We start from the raw sequence: 8,773 nt of genomic DNA on the forward strand, positions 1-8,773 counted from the left end.
ATCCAGAGCGTCTCACACGTGCCCAATGAGTGTCATGTCTGGTGAGTATGCAGGCCATGGAAGAACTGGGAAACTTTTAAGCTTCCAGGAATTGTGTACAGATCCTTGCGACATGGGGCCATGCATTATAATGCCGAAACATGTGATGGCAGCAGATGAATGGCATGACAATGGGCCTCGTGTTCATTGTTCCGTAGCTTATGCCTGCCCATACCATAACCCTACCGCCACCATGCAGCGTTCTGTTCACAACATTGACATCAGCAAACTGCTCGCCCACACGACGCAATCTACCCGGGAGAGTTGGAACTGGGATTCATCCGTGAAGAGTACACTTATCCAGCATGCCAGTGGCCATCAAAGGTGAGCATTTGCCCACTGAAGTCGGTTACGACACCGAACAGCAGTCAGGTTAAGACCCTGCTGAGGACGACGAGCACGCAGATGAGCTTCCCTGAGACTGTCTCTGACAGTTTATGCAGAAATTCTTCAGTTGTGCAAACCCAGTTTCATCAGATGTCCTGGTGGCTGGTCTCAGACAATCTTGCAGGTGAAGAAGCCAGATGTGGTTGTCCTGGGCTGGCGTGGTTACAGTCTGCGGTTTTGAGGCCAGTTGGACATACTGCTAAATGATTGAAAACAACCTTGTAGGTGGCTTATCGTAGAGAAATGAACATTAAATTATCTGGCAACAGTTCTGCAATCAGTATGCCTCGTGCATGCTCCCTCAAAACTTGAGACATCTGTGGCATTGTGCTGTGACAAAACTACACATTTTAGAGTTGCATTTTATTGTCCTCAGTACTAGGTGCACCTGCGTAATGACCTTTCTGTTTAATCAGCTTCTTGATATGCCAAACCTGTCAGGTGCATTGATTATCTTGGCAAAGGATAAACTGCTCACTAACTGGGATGTAAAGAACATTTCTGGGATCTTTTATTTCATCTCATGAATCATGGGACCAACACGTTGCATTTATATTTCTGTTCAGCGTATATACATATATATAGTCCAACAGAACTGTTGCCAGGTAATTGAATGTTTATTTCTCTACGACAAGTCTCACAAAGACAAAGCGGTTGGAACCAAAAATATCAAACTTGGACTCAGTTGACCAAAGGACAGATTTCTACTGGTCTAAAGTCCATTGCTTGTGTTTAAAAGATTTAGATGCACTATTGTAAAGTGGCTGTTCCACTGGATGTCATAAGGTGAATGCACCAATTTGTAAATCGCTCTGGATAAGAGCGTCTGCTAAATGACTTAAATGTAATGTAATGTGTTTCTTGGCCCAAACAAGTCTCCTCTTTTTATTGGTGTCCTTTAGTAGTGGTTTCTTTGTAGCAATTCAACCATGAAAGCCCGATTCACGTGGTCTCCGTTTGAACAGTTGATGTTGAGATGTATCTGTTACTTGAACTATGTGACGCATTTATTTGGGCTGCAATTTCTGAGGCTGGTAACTCTCAGCAGAGGTAACTCTGGGTCTTCCTTTACTGTGGCGGTCCTCACGAGAGCCAGTTTTGTCATAGCGCTCGAAGGTTTGTGTGACAGCACTTGAAGAAACTTTCAAAGTTCCTGACATTTCCCAGATGACTGATCGTCATGTCTTAAAGTAACGGACTGTCGTTTCGCTTTGCTTATTTGAGCTGTTCTTGCCCTTATATGGACTTGTTCTTTTACCAAATGGGGCAATCTTCTGTATACACCCCTACCTTGTCACAACAACTAATTGGCTCCAACACATTAAGTAAAGAAATTCCACAAATTATCTTTTAATAAGGCAAACCTGTTAATTGCAATGCATCCCAGGTGACTACCTCATGAAGCTGGTTGAGAGATTGCCAAATGTGCAAAGTTGTCAAGGGGAAGGGTGGCTACTATGAAGAATCTCAAACCTATTTTGATTTGTTTAACACGTTTGGCTACTATATGATTCCATGTGTTATTTCATCATTTTGATGTCTTCACTATTATTCTATAATGTAGAAAATGGAAAAATGAAACCAAACTTGACTGTGTGCACACACAACTTCCCAACCATAACTCTTGAACTGTTAGACACCAAACCAACATGTTTAAGGCTATCCTATCAATGTTTCTTCTTGGAAAATGACCTAGTTGATTGTATTCGCAGTCAAATTACCAGGTCAAATAAAGAGTTGTCACCATTGCCAAGACAAGCAGACAGTTGTTGACATGTTTTATTTCTGCTTAGGCCTTAATGAAATCAATTCCTTTTCTGTCTGGGAATGTAAGGTCGTCCTCAAACCGGCACACTATTCCCTACATTGGTCAAAAGTAGTGTACTATGGGGCTTTGAAGGATGGCACAGCCATTGAAGAATCTTCCGCCTTGAAAAACATAACATTGGCCATTTGCACATAAAACATTGAGACAGTACAAAACCTTTCAGTAGAGAATCGATTCATCTGGTTTAGTGGTCTCTATGGGCCAAGCCTGTGGAAGGAAATTAAATGCCACAAACTCAATATTTGTTGTTCAAAGTCACTCACACATAGATACCATAGACTGTATGATCCTGTGTCTGGGTCCACACAGAGCCAGGGAGAGCGCTCAGTATCTGAATCTTATCCTTGTCCCAGTTCTTCTGTAGTTGACATCACAGGGGCCAACAGAGACATTTATATTGCCCTTTAAATATTTGACATGACTTGAATTGTAGGTAGGCCATCAGTAAAATGTCACAGGAACACATTTGATCAGAACACCAGTCCCATGGGCTGCAGAGATCATGTGCCTCCTGTCCTGACAAACATAACTTCTCTCCACATCAGACAATTCTGTCCAGTTCGTTTGTGTTGGTACGATGGACTAGGTCACAGCGACGGGGGCCCATAAGGATCTAAACAGAGACGAGTAACTCAAGAGGAGAGCCAATTTGGGGGTGGTCACCTTTCTGCTCTAGATGAAGGCATGACCCAATCCACACTGATCTAAACCTTCCCCCACCATTTGTATTTATTCTGCATTTCACTCACACCTCTCTTCCCCGACTCAGTTTCTATCAACACGTCTCACTCCCCTACTCATTCTCTGCCTCCTCCCTACCCCTCCTCTCCCTCAGTCTCTCAGGAGTCTGAGTCGGACCCAATGCTGCTCTCCCGGCTGATCTCTATCTGTAGCGAGGGCAGTTTGTCAAGCCGACTCCTCTTCATCTTGTGGGTCTGCTGTTCCTTCTGTTTGATCAAGGCCCCCCACACCTTCTGCAGTGCAGAGTCGTTCTCCTTCTCAACTTCTTCTCCCCGCCCCCCCAACCTGGTGCTGGTTGATCCCGAACCCGCTCTGTGACTGGGAGGCTTCCGCTCGGGAACTTCGCCCTTATAGGAGGAGGGACCGAGCCTGTTCCACAGACGACCTGGAGAGGGAGGGGGTTCAATATTAATTTCTTGGTGACTGGGGGGCAGTATTGAGTAGCATATAATATGCATATAATTAGTATATTTAGTTTCTAAAACGGCTTGAATGATGTCTGAGTGTAACAGAACTCAAATGGCAGGCGAAAACCTGAGAAAAAAATCCAACCAGGAAGTGGGAAATCTGAGGTTGGTCGTTTTTCAACTCATTCCCTATTGAAGACAGTAGGATATTGGTCATGTTGCACTTCCTGAGGCTTCCACTAGATGTCAACAGTCTCTAGAACCTTGTTTGATGCTTCTACTGTGAAGGAGGGCCAAATGAGAGGGGAATGAGTAAGGTGTCTGGCAGAGAGCCCTGGGCTCGTGATGCGCATTAATGTGAAAGTTGCCTCGCGTTCCATTGCTTTTTTTACAGATAAAGGAATTCTCTGGTTGGAATATTAGTGAAGATATATGTTAAAAACATGCTAAAGATTGATTCTATAATTAGTTTGACATATTTCTACGACCTGTAATATAACTTTTTGGACTTTTCGTCCGACATTTCAGGTGGACTTGCACGCGCTTTGGATTTGTTTACATTTACATTTAAGTCATTTAGCAGACGCTCTTATCCAGAGCGACTTACCAAATGCTTTAACAAAGGAAGGTATTTGGACATAAATTATGAACTTTATCGAATAAATCAAACATTTATTGTGGAACTGGGATTCCTGGGAGTGCATTCTGATGAAGATCGTCAAAGGCTGCACAACATGGCGGATATCTATTTGGCTGTTTTGGTCTCTAATGCCTTAATACATGCTTAATAATGCCTGTGCCATTAAACCCCTACAACTCATCCAGAACACCGCAGCCCGTCTAGTGTTCAACCTTCCCAAGTTCTCTCACGTCACCCCGCTCCTCCACTGGCTTCCAGTTGAAGCTCGCATCCGCTACAAGACCATGGTGCTTGCCTACGGAGCTGTGAGGGGAACGGCACCTCAGTACCTCCAGGCTCTGATCAGGCCCTACACCCAAATAAGGGCACTGCGTTCATCCACCTCTGGCCTGCTCGCCTCCCTACCACTGAGGAAGTACAGTTCCCGCTCAGCCCAGTCAAAACTGTTCGCTGCTCTGGCTCCCCAATGGTGGAACAAACTCCCTCACGATGCCAGGACAGCGGAGTCAATCACCACCTTCCGGAGACACCTGAAACCCCACCTCTTTAAGGAATACCTAGGATAGGATAAAGTAATCCTTCTCACCCCCCCTCCCCCCCTTAAAAGATTTAGATGCACTATTGTAAAGTGGCTGTTCCACTGGATGTCATAAGGTGAATGCACCAATTTGTAAGTCGCTCTGGATAAGAGCGTCTGCTAAATGACTTAAATGTAAATGTCTCGGAGCGATGTACTCAGATTATTGCATGGTGTGCTTTTTCCGTAAAGCTTTTTTTGAAATCTGACACAGCGGTTGCATTAAGGAGAAGTGGATCTATAATTCAATGCATAACAGTTTAATCTTTTAGCAATGGTTATTATGAGTATATCTGCGAATTGATGTGGCTCTCTGCAAAATCACCGGATGTTTTGGAAATACTGAACATAACACGCCAATGTAAACAGATTTTTGGATATAAATAGGCACTTTATCGAACAAAACATACATGTATTGTGTAACATGAAGTCCTATGAGTGTCATCTGATCATTAAAGGTTAGTGATTCATTTGATGTCTTTCTGCATTTTGTGACTCCTCTCTTTGGCTGGATAAATGGCTGTTTTTCTGTGGCTTGGTGGTGACTTAATCGTTTGTGGTGCTTTCGCTGTAAAGCCTTTTTGAAATCAGACACTGTGGCTGGATTAACAAGAATTATATCTTTAAAATGGTGTAAAATACTTGTAGGCTTGAGGAATTTTAATTGTGAGATTTTTGTTGTTTTGAATTTGGCACCCTGCACTTTCACTGGCTATTGACGGGGTGGGATGCTACCGTCCCAAATATCCCAGAGAGGTTAAAGCACTTTCTATCAGTGTATTTTCAACAAACCTACTGCATTATTGACTAATAGCAGTATATGGACATGTGCGTTTTTCTTCCTTATTTACTTGATTTCCTGTCTTTGGACGAATCGGGGTGGAGGCCGCGGGTGTCTTTTATTACCACGCCCAGTCGCCTGTGCACATCTGTGATCGGCTCTCGGGGAGGGGAAGAGTCTCGGGAGGCGACAGGAGAGGTGGAGTGTCGTCTCTCAGAAGAGTACGGCCTCTTCCCTAACCGCTGCCTCACATCTACACACACAACCCAGAACATGGTTAAATACAGCACTCAACATACACAGTGTCTGGGAACAATATTACATTGATAATGTTATTTATATTTATGTATTACTTCAGTTTATTTTTGTAAATAATTTAACACTTTTCTTATTAAAACTGCATTGTTGGTTAAGGGCTTGTAATTCAGCATTTCACTGTAAGGTCTACACCGGTTGTATTCGCCACGTGACAAAAAAAAGAGTTGATTGACTTTGGAGAGTGGTGGACAACTGACCCGTACTTCCAATGCTGGCCACAGGGTGGCGATGTTTGTGCTGGGATAGGCCACGTCTCTTCTCCTCCAATAGCTGCCTCACGTCAATCACTTTCTCCATCGCACTTCTTTTGGTCTCGCCCACCGATCCTCCACCAATCCTGTTCCGGATGCCACTACCCCCCGAGCCGCTGTCACGCCGAACAGCAGAGTGTCTGAAAAACACAGACAGCAAATGTTTTCACTATGTTTACCTATATTAAAAGGGTCCACATTCTACACACTCACAGAAAAAGACTAAGCTCCTGAGGTTGGTCATGGCCTTGTCAGAATACATGGTCCCCCACCACCCACTGACCGTATAGTCCTGAGGTTGGTCATGGCCTTGTCAGAATACATGGTCACCCACCACCCACTGACCGTATAGTCCTGAGGTTGGTGATGGGCTTGTCAGGATACATGGTCACCCACCACCCACTGACCGTATAGTCCTGAGGTTGGTCATGGCCTTGTCAGGATACATGGTCACCCACCACCCACTGACCGTATAGTCCTGAGGTTGGTGATGGGCTTGTCAGGATACATGGTCACCCACCAACCACTGACCGTATAGTCCTGAGGGTGGTCATGGCCTTGTCAGGATACATGGTCACCCACCACCCACTGACCGTATAGTCCTGAGGTTGGTCATGGCCTTGTCAGAATACATGGTCACCCACCACCCACTGACCGTATAGTCCTGAGGTTGGTCATGGCCTTGTCAGGATACATGGTCACCCACCAACCACTGACCGTATAGTCCTGAGGTTGGTCATGGCCTTGTCAGAATACATGGTCACCCACCAACCACTGACCGTATAGTCCTGAGGTTGGTCATGGCCTTGTCAGGATACATGGTCACCCACCACCCACTGAACGTATAGTCCTGAGGTTGGTCATGGCCTTGTCAGGATACATGGTCACCCACCAACCACTGACCGTATAGTCCTGAGGTTGGTCATGGCCTTGTCAGAATACATGGTCACCCACCACCCACTGACCGTATAGTCCTGAGGGTGGCCATGGCCTTGTCAGAATACATGGTCACCCACCACCCACTGACCGTATAGTCCTGAGGTTGGTCATGGCCTTGTCAGGATACATGGTCACCCACTGACCGTATAGTCCTGAGGTTGGTCATGGCCTTGTCAGAATACATGGTCACCCACCACCCACTGACCGTATAGTCCTGAGGGTGGTCATGGCCTTGTCAGAATACATGGTCACCCACCACCCACTGACCGTATAGTCCTGAGGTTGGTCATGGCCTTGTCAGGATACATGGTCACCCACTGACCGTATAGTCCTGAGGTTGGTCATGGCCTTGTCAGGATACATGGTCACCCACCACCCACTGACCGTATAGTCCTGAGGTTGGTCATGGCCTTGTCAGGATACATGGTCACCCACTGACCGTATAGTCCTGAGGTTGGTCATGGCCTTGTCAGAATACATGGTCACCCACCAACCACTGACCGTATAGTCCTGAGGTTGGTCATGGCCTTGTCAGGATACATGGTCACCCACCACCCACTGACCGTATAGTCCTGAGGTTGGTCATGGCCTTGTCAGGATACATGGTCACCCACCAACCACTGACCGTATAGTCCTGAGGTTGGTCATGGCCTTGTCAGGATACATGGTCACCCACTGACCGTATAGTCCTGAGGTTGGTCATGGCCTTGTCAGAATACATGGTCACCCACCACCCACTGACCGTATAGTCCTGAGGGTGGTCATGGCCTTGTCAGAATACATGGTCACCCACCACCCACTGACCGTATAGTCCTGAGGTTGGTCATGGCCTTGTCAGGATACATGGTCACCCACTGACCGTATAGTCCTGAGGGTGGTCATGGCCTTGTCAGAATACATGGTCACCCACCACCCACTGACCGTATAGTCCTGAGGTTGGTCATGGCCTTGTCAGGATACATGGTCACCCACTGACCGTATAGTCCTGAGGGTGGTCATGGCCTTGTCAGAATACATGGTCACCCACCACCCACTGACCGTATAGTCCTGAGGGTGGTCATGGCCTTGTCAGAATACATGGTCACCCACCACCCACTAACCGTATAGTCCTGAGGTTGGTCTCGACCTCGTCTGCGTACATGGTCATCTTCATGCTCTTCTTGGGAGAGGGGGTGGAGATCATCTTGAGCTCCAAGTCATAGTCCATCTCGTCTGAGTCCGACAAGACCGAGGGGGAAGAGGGTCTTCCCAAACGACTCCACAGGGCCACCACTGGGCCCCCCACCCTCACACTCCCTCTTTCCCCCTTCTCCTTGTACTCCACAACCCTGTCGTCTGAGTCCATGTCCTCTTCCCCCTCTTCCTCATCCTCTTCTTCCTCTATTGGTTCTTCTGGCAGGTTGATCAGGTCAGCTGGAGAGGGGGGGGGATGTAGGAGAGAGAAGGGGAGGAAGTCAGATTAACACAGGGGATCTGTAAATTAACATTTGCACATGGCAGTTGGGCCTCATCTGTAGCTGTTTGTGTGCGAGTATTGTCACCCAAGTATATTTAGGGTGGCGTGTGAGTGTGTTGTTCCCAGGGTTGGTGTGTGTAGGGCAGTGTGTGTAGGGCAGTGTGTGTAGGGCAGTGTGTGTAGGGCAGTGTGTGTGTGTGTGTGTAGGGCAATGTGTGTGTATGTGTGTAGGGCATTGTGTGTGTGTGTGTAGGGCAATGTGTGTGTGTGTGTGTGTGTGTTTTTATGTGTGTGTGTGTGTGTGTGTGTGTGTAGGGCAATGTGTGTGTGTGTGTGTGTGTGTGTGTGTGTGTGTGTGTGTGTGTGTGTGTGTGTGTGTGTGTGTGTGTGTGTGTGTGTGTGTGTGTGT

General features: G+C 46.6%; 1 pseudogene; it reads right to left on the minus strand.

Moving 5' to 3' along the window:
- Nucleotides 1–2,187: 2,187 nt before the first annotated feature.
- LOC124040359 overlaps nt 2,188–8,773 on the minus strand; it is a 38,211-nt pseudogene continuing 31,625 nt past the window's right edge.

The sequence above is a fragment of the Oncorhynchus gorbuscha genome, linkage group LG01 (assembly GCF_021184085.1).
Source record: "Oncorhynchus gorbuscha isolate QuinsamMale2020 ecotype Even-year linkage group LG01, OgorEven_v1.0, whole genome shotgun sequence".
NCBI classification, from domain to species: domain Eukaryota; kingdom Metazoa; phylum Chordata; class Actinopteri; order Salmoniformes; family Salmonidae; genus Oncorhynchus; species Oncorhynchus gorbuscha.